Source organism: Vidua chalybeata, chromosome 4 (assembly GCF_026979565.1).
Source record: "Vidua chalybeata isolate OUT-0048 chromosome 4, bVidCha1 merged haplotype, whole genome shotgun sequence".
NCBI lineage: Eukaryota > Metazoa > Chordata > Aves > Passeriformes > Viduidae > Vidua > Vidua chalybeata.
The window spans coordinates 786,019-805,015 of NC_071533.1; the positions used below are offsets into that span (position 1 = coordinate 786,019).

General features: G+C 41.9%; 1 protein-coding gene across 3 annotated transcripts in view; it reads left to right on the forward strand.

Annotated features, from left to right (window-relative positions):
• The first annotated feature begins 135 nt into the window (after nucleotides 1-135).
• Nucleotides 136-18,997, forward strand: part of CAMK2D (calcium/calmodulin dependent protein kinase II delta) — a 201,500-nt gene continuing 182,638 nt past the window's right edge. The window contains exons 1-6 of one of the 3 annotated variants that reach the window (XM_053940026.1): nucleotides 136-293; nucleotides 481-641; nucleotides 2,463-2,679; nucleotides 5,659-5,762; nucleotides 11,165-11,344; nucleotides 16,324-16,443. The gene's annotated coding sequence lies outside the window, so the exon portion shown is untranslated. The remainder of the gene's footprint in view (nucleotides 294-480; nucleotides 642-2,462; nucleotides 2,680-5,658; nucleotides 5,763-11,164; nucleotides 11,345-16,323; nucleotides 16,444-18,997) is intronic. The other 2 variants (XM_053940028.1, XM_053940027.1) reach the window with 2 other exon arrangements.

Below are 18,997 nucleotides of genomic sequence, written 5' to 3' on the forward strand. Positions count from 1 at the left end.
GAGCGCCATTTTGTGTGAGGCTGTGGGGGCACAGCGCCATTTTGTGTGAGGCTGTGGGGGCAGAGCACCATTTTGTGTGAGGCTGTGGGGGCACAGCGCCATTTTGTGTGAGGCTGTGGGGGCACAGCGCCATTTTGTGTCAGGCTGTGTGGTCACAGTGCCATTTTGTGTCAGGCTGTGCAGTCACTTCTCCATGTTGTGACGGACTGTGGGGACACTCCATCATTTTGCGGCAGACCATGGGGTCATGCCACCGTTTTGTGTCGGACTGTGGGGGCAGAGCGCCATTTTGTGTGAGTCTGTGCAGTCACTCCACAATGTTGTGTCAGATACTAAATTCCTCACAGTGGTATTATTTTGTGGAAATGGGGATGCTGGATCTCCCAGGTTCTACTCTGAATGTGGTTCAGGAAATCTCTGAGAAAAGAAAGAAAGAAAGAAAATTACTTGTGGTATGTTTTATAGGATTTTTTTTTTCAGCTGAGGAGATCTCTGAAGAAAGGGCTGTTCCTTTGCTGACTGTTGATGTGCACTATACCCAAGTACTGGAAGAAGTACCTGTACACTCCCAGATTAACACAGGTTCCTTTTGTCATCTGCCTTTAAAGCCAGTGAATATTCATCAGTGACGTTGAGGCAAAGTGAGTAAAATCTGGTTTACTTCATACTACAGACACTATTAATTATGCAATCAATGTTAGATCTATTTGTCCAAAAGATAACATTAGCTCAGAAAAAGACACTGGGACATACAATGTGACTCTTTGCTATTGATTTAATGAACTGTAGTCTCGGGACAGCAGGAACATTTCTGTTGCCATTCTCCATCTTTTATTTTCTCGTTTCCAAGAACTGGCAGAGAATGTGTATTCTCCCCATGGGGGAGAAAAAAGCCTGAGATTTAATTTAGCTGTTAAATAACACAAGCTCCACTTCAGCATCCCATTCTGTTCAGAGGAGTACTCAGTAATGTACATAATTTCCTTTCTGTGGCTCATAAGTCAAGGTCTTGATGAAGTGGAGGATTTGTGTCAAAGACAGGCCAATGTGAAAATATCAAAATGCTCTCTTTTCCTGCATTATGCTTCTTGTTTTCATCTCTGCCAGGCAAGCTAATAACAAAAAATACAAATACAGATAACGACATGAAAGTCGTTAAGTACCAGGATTTGAATTAATGTATAAATTAAGTACCAGGATTTGAATTAATGGTGCAACAAAAGTATAATCCATTATATGGTTTAAAGTTATTTCATAAATTCCGTTTGTTTCAGGTATAACCAGGGCAAGGTTGCTGAAGTTTAGCTTGTGACTGAAGTAACAGAACTGATTAACAACTGTTACTGTGAATTTCCATAACAAGGGGAGAACAGGCTCCTGAAGTGTCATACTGGTGCAGCCTGAAAAATACTTTTTTATAATTCCTTATAAACATCAGTGTGTCAGTAAAAGTCAAGTGTTTAATCACCTGAAATCAGTGCAGGCCATGACGTTTGTTGTCGTCCCCTAGATTCGCTTCAAAAGATCACTTATGAGCATTAGTTGGCGAGGGCGTATTTATTCCTCATTAAATGCAGCTTGCTTCTGCTAGTTCAGCTGAGCCAGCATGGAGCAGTGTGCAGGAGAAAGTCAAAGCCTTACTCTGAGTGTAGGAATGGTAGGTAGGAATTGTGCAGGGCACAGTTTGGAAATGGACATCACTAGTGACAGAACATCTGTATGGATTTGCCAAAATCCAAAGCAAGAGGCTAATTCCTTTTAGATAACCAAGCTGCATTTGTGATTTTTAAGATGTCTGGAGAAGGAGGGGAAGCATGGCCCTGTGAGAAGATGAAGACCACCAAGCTGTGACTGCTGTCAGACTTTGATTGAAGAAATGGCACGTTGCTTAAAAGGAGCATTTTGGGACAGTGAACTGTATGCCATTAAAGAAATGCTTCATATATCATCATCTAATTTTCTTCTAAAGAAACACAAGCTTCAAAGCTCTGAATATTGGCAAAACTTGAAGGGCATAACTAGTAATGTCTTACCTTTGGGCAACATTCTGAAGTCTTTCTCTCACGGCATACTTTTTTACAGTAATGGGTTCCAGTTTTATTTTGGTTTTCATCAGCAGATTCCATTACATTTTGTCACTCTGTATGGAGGGAATATAATTGGTGTTGATAAAAAGCATATTGGATTGGTGGTGTTTATCTTCACCAAATTGTTTCGGCTCTCAAGTGACCCCTAAGCAATCTCTTAGCAGACCCATTTCTAATGCACCTAAAGAATTGATCTCTTATTACTCTGTGGCTGTGGAGAATTTGAAAGAAATGCACAAAGAAGGATTTGAAAAAGTACAGAGGGAGCACATTGCTCTGGCCTTCAGCCCAGGTGTCTTCAGCATCTTTTGGTTTCAAATGTGATTTCTTTGAGGTTTTTACTGCTGCTAGTTTTTTTTCTCTTCTCTTTGCAAGGAAAAAGGCTGCATGATTAATTCCGCTTTCAACACTGGATGTGAAAGTCTGCTTAGAAAGCCTCTGCGTGGAATGGCAGCAGAGAAGAGCAAGAAGTGCCTGCTTTTTGTGAGGAAGAACACACTGTCCTGTTTCCCCTGCCACAGCCACAGAGCCCTCACCAGCAGTTATTCAACTCCTTAGTCTGTGAGTGTGCCAAGGTCCAGCAGTTACCCAGGTAATGAGCGAGTTGAAATGAAGTGGCACCCTGTATGGTTCCTGTCTTTCTTTTCCCATCACTTTCCTACCCTGCAGCCTGACTGAACTTGTGGGGTGTTTATATTGAAATCTGTGGAGAAGTCTGAGATCCCACTGACATCTCTTTCTTTCTCATCCAGAGGCCAGCATGAGGACCTGTACTAGGAGACAGTCCTTGAAATCCAAGAGGAGTCATGTCTTTCCTGTGTTAGCTGTGGTTGTTCCTCAGAGGCACACAGGAAACATTTCCTGTAGCAGAGTCCTAAATTCATCTAAATTCATAAGCATACACTAACCATTCTCACTGTCCTGTCTGCCTACACAGTAGCCTTCTCAAATACAGTGTCTTCCCAACGGCACAGGGTTCAGGTTGCCATTTCTTATCGTTGTCTTCAAGTCCCATTTCATTGATCAAACCCAGGAAATTCTGTTTAACTAGAAGGTAGCTTGAACTAACATGAACTAACTTTCTTGAACTAGCATGAAAAAAAACATCCACTTCTGCCTTAGATCAGAAAAATATGGAAAATCCATTGCTTCCCATTGTAAATCTCTTGCAGTAGTTAATATCTGAGTTAAAGGTATAAATGCCTTCTTTCTAGTTTTGTTTTTAGTGTGTCTACAGATTCCAGCTTTATGTTATTTTTATCCACAAGACAAAGAGTCCTTTGGCACCTGCTGTTTTCCTCTCATGATTGTACATCTGTATTCCAACCTTGAATTTTTTTTTTAGAAGTTGAACAGATTGGCTCCTTAGAGTCTAATCATTTTATGGCACTTTCTCCAGTTCCCAAGTAGGAGCTGAAGTTTTTTACACCCCTTCTCCAGATTTTCAGTAGACTGAAGAAAATGTGGACATCAAAAGTAAATAAAAGATTCCAATATCAGTGCCCTTCAAATGATGTACAGGAATATCACCTCCTGAGGGGAAAGCCCTGTGGACTGCACTGAGCCTAGAGCATCCCCTGCTGCTCTGGGCTTGGGATGGCACTCCCAGGCAGGGAACTGGCTGTGGAGTTTGTGGTTATTTTTGTTGTTCTGTGTGAGGCAATCTTTTACTCCTAAGGTGTTGTTAATTCTTAGAAAGAAAAAAAAAAAACAAAAAAACCCTAAACATTCAAGTTTGAAAATATCCCAGAAAAAGGATTTATTATTTTCTCACCGCATTTCCATTCTCTTGTCTCAATCCCTACAACCATTTTATAAAAGCCACCTGTGCAAAGCAGAAGGGGAAAATGTAAAAAAAGAAAAAGGATACAGAATAAACTTTCTCATTACAGTTTATATCCCATGATATGCTCACAGCAGTCATGCCTGTAATGTGTAATTCAGGAAAAATACACCTGTCCTTCTCTGAGGATTATATTTTCAAAAGTCGCTTTTCCCCATTTTCTCGTTCCAGAGGGTAGGCTCTGTTTAATTCCCCCTAACTGAAATCAGAGATATTATATTTATTCAGATATAGCCCTCAGGGTCTCATGCATAGCAGGAGTGTTTCAGTGGTTGCATTTCCCAACAGAACATGTTGAAAATCTTAGAGGTGAGTAATCAGTGCCATAAAGTAGCTGCTCCATTTCTATAGTTACGGGGAAATCTTCGTTCTGGTTTTCCTTGTTGCAAGTGCAACATGCTGGTTTGTCACTGCTGAATGAGGAAATTCACTCAGTCTCTCTTCTAATTCCAGAATTATTCAGGCAGTAATTGCCTAGTGATGCTGTTTCCCCAAAGATCATTTATTTTACACTGGTTTTTTTCACCAAGCTCTTTCAGAACATATAAACAGAAGTAGAGTTGCAGTGCAAGGGAGTCAGTGCTGCTGGAAACATTAACAGGTTTGATAATCAGAGTAGGGCAGGTCTGAGAGTTTGTAGTTCCTGCTGTGCACAGGTCCAGGTGAGAAACACACTGGGGAGGGACATTTGGGGAATTACTGAGGTAGGTGTGACAGCAGTAAACCAAGATTGTTCATTATGGGGAGGGTATATGGAAGGAAAGCCAGTTCAGGTGTAAAGTTATCAACACTTTCCTTGTATTCCCAGTGGAAAAACCACGTCAGGGACTCTTTTCTGTATTATCTCCCAAGACAGAAGACTTCCCTAGGTGTGAACGTGTGTTTCTGGTGCTGAGATTTATCCTGCAATGCTGTAACCTTGCTTTACCTGAAAGAAACAAGGGAAAACAAAGGGTTTATTGTCCATGGAATGCACTGTTCACCACGTTAGGTTTCTCCTGATTCACCCAGCCCTCAATCTCTCACTCTTGCCTGGGATTTTACCAGTCTTGTTCTTTGTTCTGTTCCCTTGCAGTTTGAATTTATTTTCCTTGGAAGCAGCAGTGCTGTTCCCAGCAGTGCTGGCTGTGCACTGGTGCTGTGAGCATGTCAGTTTTTAAGCCATGCGGGTGTTTCCTGCTCTGTAATACGCAATAAACAGGTTACCCTCTGGATGGAAGATTAAATCCATGCTTTTGTTAGCAAGTTGAGGCACAGGCTTTAGCTAAATTATCCCCAATGCTTTTGCCTGGCCATCTGTTTCCAACGGAAATGAATCTTGGGCTTTAATTATAAATCTCTTATGAATATTGTTTTTCTTTTCTTTTCTATCCCAATCTGCCCTTCTGGAGATTGGTTGAACTCTGCCTGTGTCATCTGAAAGGTGGGTGGGATCACCAGTATGGCTCATGGTGTGATTCATTTTTTCTATTAGCCTTCCTGTTAATGACTTTAAATCTGTTTATGCTCTTGCTGCAAGTTGAAGCAAAAATCTGTGTTACCAAACCATGTTCAGAAATTTGCTACAGATACGTGTTCATTGTGAGGCAGTCTAAGTACAAACATGGTTAAACCATATGGAAAATCCGCCCCCATCTTGCTGAACTGTTCCAATGTTTAATTACCCAGATTGTTAGAAGTGTGCACCTTCTTTGTAATTGTTTTTCTAATTCTAATTTCCTGGTTTAGCCCTCAGATAATTCTTTATGTATGAAGATGTGCATAGATTGAGACCAAACACAAAAAACTTCCTAGTCCAGGTGTTGCTCTCCAACAAAGCATTACTCATCTCGGTAAGGATTTGTCATTAAAATGCTGTGTAGTTTATTATTTTTTCCAAAGAAAGGGTGAAGTAATTCTCTTCATTTTAAATTAAATGGGGGACAGGGAGGAGGACACAGAGCGCTCTGTGCTGGGGTGTCAGGGGAGTCCTTGGTAAGATCCTCTCTGGAGCTCTTCCCTTTTTCCTGGGAGGTAAGGGAGAGGTTTTCACGTCTTGTGCAGGGCAGCAACTCCTTTTTGTGACCAAGAAAGAAAAGAAAAGCTCACCGAGTTACGCGTCCTGGCACCTTTTCCAGCCCTGCTGGGGAGCTTGGCCTTTGCTAGTCAGCACGAAGACCTTGAGCAAGAGAGGAACCTTTCCCTGCCAGGCTTTTCTCCCCAGCAGAGGCCAGCTTGCAGCAGCATGGTGTGGAGATGAGTCAGTGCAGGATGGACGTGGGTAAACACTGTTAGCCGACCTCTCCAGAGACAGCTGCATTTATTGCTTCACCCCAGAACCACTGAGCTGGGCGGGTGTTCAACACTCGGCACTGAAATCCTGGGGGACGTGCAGGTCTTCTGCTCCAGCTTTTACCCCTGCCAGGTTCACTTCCCATCCCTCCCCCTCAGCTCTTGGTGCTTGCCATCAGTTAGGATCATTCTCTTTGAAGGATTTCCAGTTTAGAAGGGTGCCAGGTTGCCTTTTGATCCTCTTGAAGATGCTTTCTCTCAGAATGACCAGAGTAACTTTTATCAGAACACACTTTATTCAGACATTCTCACAGCCACAGCTTTGTTTGAGTCACCATCACTGGAGGGATTTAAAAGCTGTGTAGATGTGGCAGGTGGGGACACAGTTAGTGGTGGCCTTTCTGCCACTGTTAAATCAGCCCGTGGGTTTTCTTCCTGTATGATTTTGCTCTGCTGAGTGCTTTACAGAAAATGTATCTCCACTAAGTGCTTCATACAGCTTTTAAAGCAGTCCTGAGAAGGTTTTACTATTACTTTATAGGATGAGACAAGGAAGTATCTTCACACTCACCCCTTTCCCCCATTTCTGTACTAAGTTCAGTGAGTGAAAATGATTCACTCTGATTTGTTCTCATTCCTGCCCCAGCTGTCTTCTTCCCTGAAAAATACTATATTTCTTTTCATATTCTCCATGAATACTGTGGCTGTGACTTCTTCCTCCAGCATTCCTCATAGAGAAGTTTAACAGCAGCTCCTGTGAAGAACAGGCATCTGTGAAGCATGAGACAAAAGGTGGGATTGTATCTGGTACAGCTCTCTGCACCTCTGGGAGCCCTTGGAATAAGGGGAGATGCTCCAAGGATCATTCAGCTGGACATATAAGTTTCTGGGCTGTGAAATGTAGAATAATAGAGAAGCAGGAGATGGAAGATAATGACAAGAGTTCCCCTCAAGTGAATGCTCTGGCATTACATACTCAGCCTCTGGGAAAAAATACAGATAGAATTGGTTTATAGAGCAGGAAAGATGTTGATTCTTCATCCACTTTTGAGTAAAGAACTCTGAGCAGCGGAAGCATTTGTGTGGATTTTTATATGAGGAGAGGACTTTAATGTATTCCTAATCACTGTCTATGTGTATATTTAGTACAAAACCAGATATTTAGGCAAGGAAAGATAATCCGAGACACTTGTAACTGTTATGATGCAATGTAATCAAAGTTACTCTTGTAGTAACACAAATAGTTGTATTAAGCCTCTTGACCCCGGACTTTGGGCACCTCTACTTTTCCATCCATAAATCCTCCTAAATCAGTAACCTCTGGGTGTTGATGGCTTGTGTTAGGCCCTCTCTACACACCAGCCTTGGGAAATGAAGCTTGGAATATTTCAGGTTCCAGCTGCTGTGCCTGGGGATGCGAGAAGTGTGCTCAGGCTCATTAAATCTGCAGGACGCGGGAGCTGTGCCCGTGGTGACACTACAGACAATATTCCACATGAAACCCAAGCACTGGAACTCCTTGGCACGAGGCACAGGCGAGCGCTCGGGAGCAGTTCCAGAGCCGACTCCAGCACGTCTCCTCGTTTTTCAGCTGCTGACAAAGAGGTGGTTTGTACAAAAAAAGTCAGAAGTGAAACACATGTCCTCAGGGAAGCTGGAGATGGAGATAGTTCCCGTGTGAGGCATCACACACACATGGACTGGAGGCTGCTTTGGGAGTTTCTCCAGAGACCAGACACTTTTCCTGCAGGTTGTGGGGAGTTGAGCTTTCTCCTGCCTGGAGTTCTGTGGGGAAAACAAAATGCAGTGTCAGATGTGGAGTTCTTATAGAGGATAATATCCTTACACATCTTCATTTCCCCAGGCTAAGAGAGGACTGCTTTTCAAAACATGGATAAGCCACCTATGCTACTGTACCACTTCAGTTGTTTCCAGTTATAGGCAGAGATCCAGAGACATTCTGGATCCATAAGGTGCATTCTGGATTCCAAAAGAAGGAGTCTTTCCCTTTAAGCCTGCTCATTTCTTCAATCTGACACAACTAACCTGAAATACTCCTATTTCTTTTAAACTCTGCTTCTCAATTTGCTTTTGAATTGCTTTCATCTAGAGTGTGAAATTCCAAGTCACTGCAAAGATCTGTCTGAGGAATATTCTTGGCAGTACTGCTAGCAGAGAGTACAGGAAACCTCACAAGAGAGTTGGTTCCAGCAGCATTGCCATCCACGTTTCACAGCTGCAGGGACATTCAGAGCAAATCCAAACACTGGCTTTCCCTTCAGCAGAGCCACAGTTACCCAGGACACAACCCTGGCAATGTTCAGGGCCAGGTTGGATGGGGATTGGAGCCACCTGGTCCAATGGAAGGTGTCCCTGGCCGTGGCAGGGGGTGGGTTGGATGGTCTCTAAGGTCCCTTCCAACCCAAGCTGTTCTGTGGTCCTGTGACAACACTTGCAGGCAGCCCCTTGAGCTGCTCAGCATTACTGCACCAGTACATTGGCCTCATCTGTGAATGAAACACATTTTCTGTTACTGGTGCAAGCTTTTGAATATCACCTTATCTAAAATGACCTTGAGATGGAAGGGGTCCTCAGCACCCCATTTTGGCCAGGAGATTATCCCTCTGCAGAAGACACCACGGAGGGGCCGTGAGGCTGCCCTGGACAGGCCAAGCCATGGTGACTTCTCTGTGAAAATAGAGAGGCCTTCATTGCAGCAGCCCCAAAGTCTACAGGGAGTAAGAGCAATTCAGAACTGCATTGCTGACTTCACCCTGTGTGTTCCTCGGATGAGGCAGAACCTCAGCTTTGCCTTGGACACCTCGTGCTGCAGCTCTGGGGCTCCTCAGCATGCCCCTAAGGGGAAGGGAACACAGGCAGTGCAGCCAGGGCTGTACACTGACACCTGTGCTGGCATCACTGCTCTGCTCTTGGGCCTTAATCTCACTTGGCCTTCAAGTCTGCAATAGAACTAGCACTTTTTAAGCCAGTCACTTTCAGAATTATTTTGCTTCTAGGCAGTACAGGTGTTATTTATTTACTGGTTTCACTAAATTTTCTCATTTGTCTATTGGAAATGACAGATATTTTTTCTGATCCTGGCAACTGCCATAACCACAATAACCCTGAACTTGCTATTTAACCCACTGGTGTTGATTTAGATGAAACCATCAGAGAAGTCTCATACAGTTTAAAAAATACCTGAATAGCAGTGTGTTTGTGGATACATGTGAACAGAGAGGCGTGGCAGGAAATACTTCATCAGTAATTTTGTCAGTAATTTTTATGCAGAACTCTGACTTAGCATTTTCTATCACATAATATTGGAATAATACAAATTTTTTGAGGCAGATTAATTGCTGAGTAAAATTTCAGAATGGAATAAAACTGGAACAAAAGTCAACTAATATGCTTTTGACGACTTTCCCAAATATATTAAACCTAAGGAAATACCCTTGGGTATTTTATATTTAATATCTTAAGGTATTTAGTATTTAAGATAATTTAATATTCTAAGGGTATTTCAGGAATAGGAGACACTGTTTTTTTGCAATAAATGACTTTAAAACAGAAAACAGTAATCATGTAGAAGGGCAGAGTACTAAAAAATATTTGATTGCACTAAATAATCCTCTTGAAAATTTTTCCTGATTGTCCTGACCTTTTCTTTTTGTCACTTAGCTGATCTGCATGTTATACCAGTTGAATTGGGTGTAGAAACAATTAAACCCAGCTCTCAAGTCTTCCAGAATGACTAAAGCAAAAGCAGATGACAGTTGGGAGATAGCTGTGCAATAGTATTCACTGTTCAGGAAATAATACATAGCAAGCTATAGAGACTTCTGAGGAAAACACTGGGAAGAGGGAGTATACTTTTTTTTCCAGCTACTATATTATCTTCCAAAAAAACAGGTCACACACATAGCGTGTTTGTAGTAAGTAAAGTTAGCACATGGTGAAAGAAAGTCCTGTAAAAATGTCATCACTCAAAGAAAATTATGTCTTGTACCCTAATGCACACACACACGCACACACACACATATGACCAAGAGCCAGCTTTTGTGGTAAATAGTAGCTTTCCTTGCAGGTTTTTATTCAGTAAATGTGGAATCTCTGAATTATGCCATATTGGTCAACTTAGAAAACTTATTAAAAAATCCATTTTAGTCTCTTAATGCACCTGCTTTGGCAGCACACCCTGGCTGCAGAGGGCTGAGTGCTCACTTCTTATGCAGGAATCACAACTTGGGTCTTACTTATTCACTTATTTCTGACGCATCCTACCTTCTTGCTTATGCTTTTTTCACGGCTGCACATTTTTCAGAGACTTCAGTAAAGTTCTTTGTCAAATATCAGTGAAAATCACTGATCACTTAAATGATTAGACAGAGATATAATTTACTCAACATATTCAAGATCAAAGAGACCGAATAACCTTTTTTGCTCCCGAAGTGGATTTAACATCACAAAGAAGGAACATATGGTTTCATCTTTTGCTAAGTTATTACTTTTATTCTTTTTCCTTTGCCTTTTTTTTTGGATGTAAAATAAATAATCCATGCAGACAATGGAAAGTAACGGTGTAAGGAGTGAAAACTGTAAATCAAGCAATGGGCCATGGAAGCAGAGCTGTGTGGAGCTGAAGGGTACCCTCAGGACTTATTTACGTGTATCTAGATAATTTACTTTTGTTTTAAGAGACTGCTCGAGTCCAATTACGGTCACTTTGCATTGATGTAAGTGTCACACATGATTTATGTACACAGTGATTGTACAAAATCACACACAGGTGACATATTGCCTGACAGTTCCCTTGGAGCTCCAGGAAAGGTTTGTTCTATACCATTTATGTTGCTGTGACTTGGAAACTGATAGGAAGGTGCGGGTGGGACAAGTACCTGGTGTGGGCACTATGTATCTCTTGTTAGTGATGCTGGTTGCTGGCTCTGATTTCCCATTCCAGGACTAAAGCAGAGGCTTGGCAGTGTGGGAGTGAGGAGAATCCAGGTACAACGTGAAAGCAGCACCTTAATGCAGCAAAAGCCCCAGGCAGCTCCTCAGGATTTGGAGGTGTGGAGTGCAATAGCCAAGGGAATGAGTTGGGACAGGCGAAGTTGGCCCGCATTCTCCTCCACCACGTGTGGTAAGTGTGTTCTGATATTGTTTTTATATATTGCATACAATCAAGTGTGGTTTTCCTGGGGAGGTGTGGGAGTTGTTAGTTGGGAATGGCAATGTTTTTCAACAGTTGCTCATTCTCAGGAGGAGAAATGCTTCCAAAAAGTTGTCCTAGCCCATTGAAACCCTAAGAAATTTCCAGGCAGGTGAGATGCAGAGGCACTCACTGGGTTGTAAACCCTGATTCTGCATTACTAAAACGTTATGAGATTTCTGTTCAGTGTCTACACGCATTCAAAATGTAGTTTTACGTCTTTGAAAGATTCCATTCCTCTTCCCTGCAGCAGTACCTTAGCACTCCCCAGGAGCAGACTCTTCCTGCTGGCTTGGAAAGCCATTTTACCTACTGCAAGCATGAACAGCCTTTGGAATAAACAGAGCTCCCAATGAGATCTGCAGGCCTTGGGGCAGGTACAGCCTGCTACAGGGTGACACAGTCACTCACCCTCTCACACACAGCGTGCACAGATGCACACTCACCTACAAAACCCTCCAAAATCTCCATTACTGCTCACAAATGATCAGCACAGATGAGTAAAACTGCAGAGTTTTTTTTCATAGCTTGGCAGAAATCGCTGTAAGGACTCTCAGCGTGCAATAATATTTTCCCCTTGGAATTTGGAGAGTAAGAGTTAAGAGAGCTCAAATCCTGTATTATTCTGGGCAGCTGTAAAGGAAAGTATTTTGTGTTGCTGGAATTGCTGGAGTGTGTACTTAAAATTGAAAGTGCTCACCAAGCTGAAGTGGTCTAAATTGAAATTACTATAGTTGGTCATGAGCTTTAATGCTTTCACTAGTTTGATCAAGGAGAGGGGAAAGGAGTACTAAAAAAGACAAGTGTAACACATATCCACTCACTTTGCTATCTTTGCACTCATTCAGCAGAGTGATTGTTGTACATTTTATCCATAGAAAGGGAATCAAGCCCTTGTTTAATTCTTGTAGTGTTCCAAATATTGCTACTGCAACGATCTCTTACCAAATGTCAGTGGAACAGGTTTTGAATTGATGTGAACTGTCAGGGGTTCTCAGGCTTTCTGGTTTTCACTGTATTGATGACTAAGTCGTTAAAGCCTAAAGCTAAAGGGAACTTCTGCATGTAGCCACAGAGACAACATTCAAAAATATTTATAACAAAGAATAATGCAAAAAGAGAGAGAATGAATATACAAGTGGTGGCTTAAATGCTTTTATTGCTTTGGTTTCTCCATTTCAGCAGCTGGTACAGCTGTTAGAGTCCTTTTACATTAAAAAGAAGGGAGAGAAAGAAGAGAAGAGCAGGATATCTGGGGGAAAAATAATAAAAGAGAAAACAAAACTGTAGCTTTTGGGACAGTAATTATTCTTTCCGAGCGCAGCAATTCAAATGGGTCATAAGTGGGTCAAATAAAGATGACTGTAAAGAGGCCCAGCAGATAGAATGTGTGCCTGTTCTGTAATTGCATGCTCTAATCTCACTGCCTGTCCCGGGGAAGTGCCCCAAATGCCGCGGTTATTGCGAGTGACAGCTGTCCTTTGGTGCTGGTTCCCCGGAATGGCTGCGGGCGATCAGATGACCAAGCCTGCTGGCCTGCTCTTCCCAGCTCCTCCTTGTTCCCTCCTGCCTTTTCCTTCAGCTCAGAGGTTTCCTCTCCGACCAGCAGAGCCCTGTGTCATATAAGGAACACCAGTAATCTTTATCTACCCCGTCTGCCTCCAGCAGAGGGACAAATGGTAATGCTTCATGTTTCTTTCATGGCCCATCATAAATCTGTCACTTTGAAAAATAAAAAGACAGAGTTAAATTAATTACTCTCGTATTGATTCCACTTGGCCAGATTCATTAGGCAATCCTATCCCTGCATAAGCCCCCAAATACCGCTCCGGGTAAAACCTGGCAGAGAAATGCATCATACTCATTTATATTTCATTGTTTTAAGTGGTTTCCTCTGTAAATATTTCACAGATGATGTATATATATTGAGGTGAATAGCGAAGCAGAAAACTTCAAAAACCTTGACTGCAAACTTTCAGGGTTCCTGTTAAGGTAACCTTTCTTAATCAGAAAAGAACTAACAGCTCTCTCCTAGCACAAGCTGATTAGATTTTTACAAATGGTTAGTAGTTACCTAAATACCAACACTTATACAAATACTTGCCATTAGCAAACTGCATTAGTTAGTAAATGGTTGCACACAAGACTGTGCTAGGGGCTTACCTGCACATGAGTCTTATTATTCACATAAACATCTATTATTTGAAGCAAAACTGAACTCCTATGCCAGGATGTAGAACAGGAGAGGTGCCCATTAATTTCTTCTATGCTTCTAATACTTGACAGCAAAAGCATTAACTTACTATTTATTTATTATTATTACTGTTCCTTTACACTTCGGCTGGTTCAGAGAGACCATTGTGCTCCAAATGTGTAAATTATAGAGAGAATGGAGATGGCTCAATGTAAGTAAAGCCATAGTAGCTCACAGAGTAGTGACCCAGGAAGAGTCTCGTGTTGTAATTGATAGCAAAACTAAACATTAGACTTGTAATCATGCAGGGGCCATCAAAATTAATTGTATTTGAGTGCAAACTGTTGAAAAGCTTAATCTCTTCAGGGGAGGATTTGTGGAAGTGCAGTATCCTTCAGGGAACCCTGCAGATCTGCATTGCAATGGTCTTTTTCCTGAGGCTTTCTCAGGGATCACAGAGAATTTATAGGGAGGCTGTATTTTTTTGTAGTCACACTGCCTTTACCAGCTGCACAAATTCTTCCTTGAATGACTACATTCCACAAAAGCTGTTACAGAAAATGTTGGGATTCTTATTTTCATTGCCTTTAGTTGTTCTGCAAAGACAACTTCTCTCTTAAGAAGTACCCAGAGCATGCAGGTTCCAGTGGGGAGAGGAGCCTGCATGTTTATCCTTTCCACTGAGGGTATTTGGAAAATACTGTTACATCTGCATGCACATTGTATGCAACTGAATGGGAGCAGTGTTTGTGATTGCAAAAGAAATACTAAAAAGAGCCTTGATTTGTTGTGCCTGTGTTGTGTGGGACTGGATACCCAAGGCCACATAGAGCAGAGATTTAATGCCTGCTCTTATCTCTTCTCGTGTTGCTGCCTGGGAATTCATTACCTTTATCAATACAGAAAAATAAGCTCTTTTCTTTTAAAGAAACAGCACGTAAAAGAAAGTAAATCGTGACCTCATTTGTTGGTAGCAGTGGTGAGATGAACTGCAGCTCTGACCTATTCCTCCAGAGTTACAATTATCTGCAGTAATGGTACCATTTTGCTTCTTAAATCCTGGATTATTGTAATTTGAGATTTAGAGAAGTTACTCTCTCTCTGCTTACAGACCTTGGTCCTTCAGGGTCCATGAGGAAGCAAAGACAAGGCAGGGCATCAAGCCAGAAGGAATTGGTAATTTTAATTTTAATATTTTATATATATAATTTAAGAAGTTGTCTATGTAATAAATATAATTTTCTTTATTTCCATGTACATATATGTTTATTTTAATATTTTTATACATGAAAAAATGTACTTCCCTATCCATATGTTTCCCCACACGGAATGATCTAAACCAGGGTCACCTGGTGAGGGATCTGGGTTTTGTTCACTTGTCTGGAAAACTCCACTTTGCCTGAGACATGATCAGCCTCTCTGTGCACCATGGGAGTGATAAATATAAAAGACTTGAAGAAATTGAGTTCTTAGATACTCAGAACCAAACCCCTTGGTGATAGAAGTTGACACAGCTGCCTTTAAATCAATTTAATACTTGCTTAAATCAATGGAAGGAAAGTGAATTTCACTGTGTGAGGATCTGGTATTTATAATCTGATTTTATTTTTTATTTATTAGCAGTGTATACAACCTTAAGAACAAACTTTTTCCCCCTGAGTTTTGTATTTATCTGTATCATCTAAATGAACAGAAAATATGTTCATATGTTTTCCTCAAGTCAAATTTCCAGCCCTCAGAATATACCATAGATTCAGTGGGTTCTTGGCCATGGTTGTGTTTGGTCAAAGCTGGACTGAATGGTCTTGAAGGTCTTTTCCAGCCCCAGTCATTCCACGATTCCACAGGTTTTGTTGTTTCACCACCCAGGGTGCTGTGAGCAGCATTTGCAGCAGCGTTGTGTTGGTAACAAACACAGAAATCGTGAGTCAGGTTCTCACCCAGCACAGGACCAGCTCTAAAACCTGAGTTTTCAGCAAAAAAGCCCCAACAAACCAAACCAACTCATGTCTCTTTCTTTACCCACTGCTTTCTGCCACATCTTCACTTTGCCCCAGCCCATAAACACTGACAAAACACATAACACCAGGACTCTTCCACAGTTATGTGCCAAATGCTAGAAACTGAATTCCCCATGGTCACCAAGAACAGTGCACAGACCATTCAGGCCATGGATTTCACAGCAGTTTCACTTACTTTATTCAATCCTGCTGGTTTTGCCTGCCTTCAGTCGAACAGGAAATCGTTCCCTTTTTGGTCACAGATCTACTCTCTGGAAGGTGATCACATAAAATGGCTGTTCAGGGCTGGCTTTTCCTCCAGAGCCTTTCATCTGTGTCAGGGAGATGCCACAAGCAGCACCCATGGAATATGTGGATTTTGAAGAGCTCTGCCATGCCTGCAGGAGGCTGAGGTCGAGCAAGGATGAGAAAACTGCAACTGCAACTGCTCTTTATAAGGGGCCTTGTTTGTGTTTGGATTCCTGTGCAAAGTCAGAAGGTTCTCCTGATGGGGCATGGTGCTGGCCGAGGTTTTGAGGAAGACATTCATGGCTGACATGTGGGCTCAGCCTCTGCTGGTCTTGGACAGGGATGCAGGGAGAGCACAAGGGTTTGGTGGAAAACACGAGACGTTTGGGCTGAGGCAGCTGACAAAGCTGAAAAATTGCTGCTGTTGTTTAAATTACTGTAACAAATCTTAAATCTTTCCCATCCAGGTAGCAAAGAAGGGATTGACATTGACACTGATGGGAAGAAGATACTGCCGTGGTTTGCCCAAAAATGAGACAGAACATTTTCTTTCCTCCTGAGGAATATGCACTGGAAACAGGCAAAAGGTGGGTGCCTCGAAGTCACAAGAGAGGTTTGCTGTAAAATGAGAACAGACACTAAAATCTCCAGCACTAACTCTAAGAGTAAATCAAACATTCTCATCATTCCCTAAACACAACAACTCAGCAAATGCATCGGAAGAGGCAGATGAGTAATCAAGCCAGTCTCGCTTCACAGCTGTCCAGGGAATTCCAGGTACTCTTGGAATCTTGTGGCTCCTAACATCATGTGCATTTCCTAGATAGGACTTTCTTTAGAATTTTCTTCCTCTTTTTGTCTACATACAATTTTTTTTTGTGATAGAAAGGTATGTACATTAAGACACCTTCCACTATATGATCAGGTTGTTATGGGTATTATCATAATTAATTACTTTAATTCTCCTTAAAATATATAGCTAGTTTCAAGGTCAAGAAAATTAATAAATGGCCAATAACTAACAATTACCCAGTATATATTGAAATAAAATTCCTAAGAATATCAAAAGAGTTCTTGTTAAAGACTGAAAATTGTGAAGTTGGTTATAAAGATTTCACGATGGAAAAGAATCACCAGCCATGCAATAATCTAAAACATACAGACAAAAACATGTGTCCTTTAGTAAAGCTGTAATATAAGTACTAGTTACCTTTTATATGATTCAATGTTTAATATTTAAGTTTCTAGACTTTACATCAAATCCTGGATTAAGAAGAGTACCCCATAGGCATTTCCAGCTGTTTATCTCCACTTAGCTACAATTGTAATAACAGTAATTTGTTGCTAAGAAAAACATAAATACATTTGGTACAATGTAGCTTGTTTGGGTTTTTTATTATTAAAACTTAGAGATTACTGTGACATTGCTACATCTTAAAAACAAAACCAGATGAACTTTATAGAGTAGTAAATAATTGATCAATTTTGAGTCAGATTTGAAAGTAAGACATTTTGGCCAAGATAGGAGAAGGTTTTAAATGCTGATTAAAACCAAATATGTTTAGAATCTGTGTCCAGCTGTGCCCTCTCCTCCTTTTTTCCATGCTACCTCAAATGTTAGTCTAGGAAGAACTGGAAATAAAATTTCTCTTCACCATCTGTTATCTGACATTTGGAAGAAGTCCTTATTTGACTGGTAATGAGAGAATTAGGACCAGTTGGGCTATAAATCATTATCCTCAAATTTACAAATCTGGTGCATTTTTAAAGGCAAAACAGATAATGCCCTGTGTGGAAAGGGCCACATCCTCCAAGAAACAGAGGCTCATCCAAGCATTCAAATACCAAACAGATGGAGGAACCTTTCAAGGGAATATACATAGGGGGAAAAATTGCTGAGGAGTACAAGGTAAGAGGAGCTCAACAGGGCCACAGAAAGTGTTAATGACCCAGGGATTATCTGTTCCAAAACTACATGGAAGACACAACTAGGAAGAAAAGGGTTCTCCTAACACAGGCACCCAATGAGGAAATAGCATACAGCAACACGGGATTATCCCGCAAAAGATGAAATTGGAAAGGATTTCCCATCCTAATTACATCAACTTTATAAAGGATCAAGTTTAGACAAAATATCCCAAGGCTGACTTGACAACTTGACAGAGGAAGGAGAAAATCAAAACCAGACGCAGATGTTGCATGCTACGGGCAACTTCATATGAATGAGTCATGCACATTATGTAAGCAAGGGACGGGGAAGGACCACGGGAAGGTCACCCAGGAGCTCCTGTTGTGCTGGGCACTGGGAAAACACACAGCACGACAAGAGCTCAAGCTCTGAGTCAACGCTGGACAAGTGCAGAATGCTGCCTCCAAGGGGGTGTGCCTGGGAAGGGGTTTTGCCATGCAGTGGAAGGACAGTGAGAAAGGAAGAGAAGTCTGGGACCACCGCAGAGCTCTGATGAGGAAGGGCTGCGGGAATGGCAAAGCAATGCAGAAGGGAATAGCTAGTCAGGGCTGGGGACAGTGTGCTCATAGGCTTCCCCTGGGCATGTGTGATGATGAGGAAGGAAAGTGCTGGCTGGGTCCTACCTGGTGGGAATGTGTTAATCCAGTGCTGGTTTTAGGGATTTGTGGTGCTGTGGTACGTCACAAGGTGATGGATAGGCAGATGAAGAGATATGTACTCTTTTTTGGGGCAGAAATAGAGGAGGTAGATCTCGCTGACTGCAGCAGATTGTGCTTTCAACAAACAGGAACAGCCTTTGGGTAAGAAAGCTGTGAATAATTTCTGTGTCTGTTTCTGCATGCTGTGTCAGTTGCTCATAGGAGATGATTAGCATGCCTCTAACTGTCACATCTGAAGGTTATGCTGGCAAGATCCCCTCCAAATCCCCACTTCCCACACACCTAGGGCACAGGAATTTCTGTGTGTGCAGGACTGCAGCGGGCACCCTGGCCACAAGAGGTGACTGTGTCTATCTGTTACTGTACATGAGATACACTCTGTACCCCATGGGAGTGAAAATGGAAGGTGGTTCTTCTCCAGATAGCCAAAGGGAACATTCTGCCTCAGCTGTGGCTCTCCTCTTTCCTCCCTTCCTATGGATTTTATTTGCTTGCCCACTGGAAAAAAGGAAT